Here is a 1,138-nt window from a genome sequence, read left to right on the forward strand (position 1 = left end):
ACCAGGACGGATGAAGGGGACCAGGACGGATGAAGGGGACCAGGGTCAGTCCAGCTGGGACTGAAAGCAGCTCAGATTGGCTCAGTTAATTCCACGTTCTCATCTCTCCGATCTTCCCAGGAGGAGAAACTCGCTGCGTCTCCTCTCTTCCAGCCGCCATCGGCTCAATGTGACAGATGGACTCAAACTGAGCAGGTGAAGCCATTTTTGGGCTGTTTGATCTCAAATGTTCCAAGAAGTGGCGCCTGAGATGAGCGAGTCGTGGCGATGCGCCGGTGATCCGTTGAGCCCATTACCGATGGTACTGGAGTCTGAAGGCATCAAGTTGCTGCGGGACACATGATGAAACTCAACCCCTGCTCACAGAACACAATAAAACATGAGAAACAAAAACTGAATGAAAAAAAAGCCCAACAGAGTGAAAAAAGAAACTGCAGAGTGAAGGACAAGAGGGAGGAAATGCCTCAACTGCCACAGGTGTCTTACCTGCTCACATGGGACACGTCCAGGTTTCCCCCAGAAAAGCTGCTGAGCCTGGTGGTGGTGGGACCACTAAGCTCATTCATCAGCGCCTCACCCAGCCTGGCGGGTTGGAAGTAAAGCCAGGTGGCCCACCAGGCTGATACCCGGATTCTGTCCATTTCCAAGCGGTCTCTGGGCTGATCTTGGTCCGATCCCTCACCTAGGAGCCGTTTGCCCCGGCAGACCCGACCCAAGCTGAGGCATGAAGCCTCAGACGGCTCCTCGGATCACCGGGACACTCAAACCCCTCCACCACGACGAGGTGGCAGCCCATGGAGGGGAGGAATAAGTTTTATCACAAACTGGACAATGAGAGGGAAAATCTAACCGTCTACATGAATTAACAGTAGTTGGACAAACGGTTAACTTTTTGTTCTCAGTTATTTTTCTTCCCATAGACGCTGCACTGGGTCTGGGGTTCTGATTGGCTGTGGTCCAATCAGAACCCCATTGGCTGACATGATGCTGCTGTGAACTCGTCTCTTCCAGGAACAAAGTTCTCCTGACCAGCTGACCCGTTGCGTCTCTGACCCGTCGTCTCTCGGCTCCCGTCAGTCGTGGCAGGTGGCTGCTGGTTCTGAGCCCGGTTCTGGTTCTGCTGGAGGTTTCTTCCTGT

This window comes from Poecilia reticulata, linkage group LG7, assembly GCF_000633615.1.
Source record: "Poecilia reticulata strain Guanapo linkage group LG7, Guppy_female_1.0+MT, whole genome shotgun sequence".
NCBI classification, from domain to species: domain Eukaryota; kingdom Metazoa; phylum Chordata; class Actinopteri; order Cyprinodontiformes; family Poeciliidae; genus Poecilia; species Poecilia reticulata.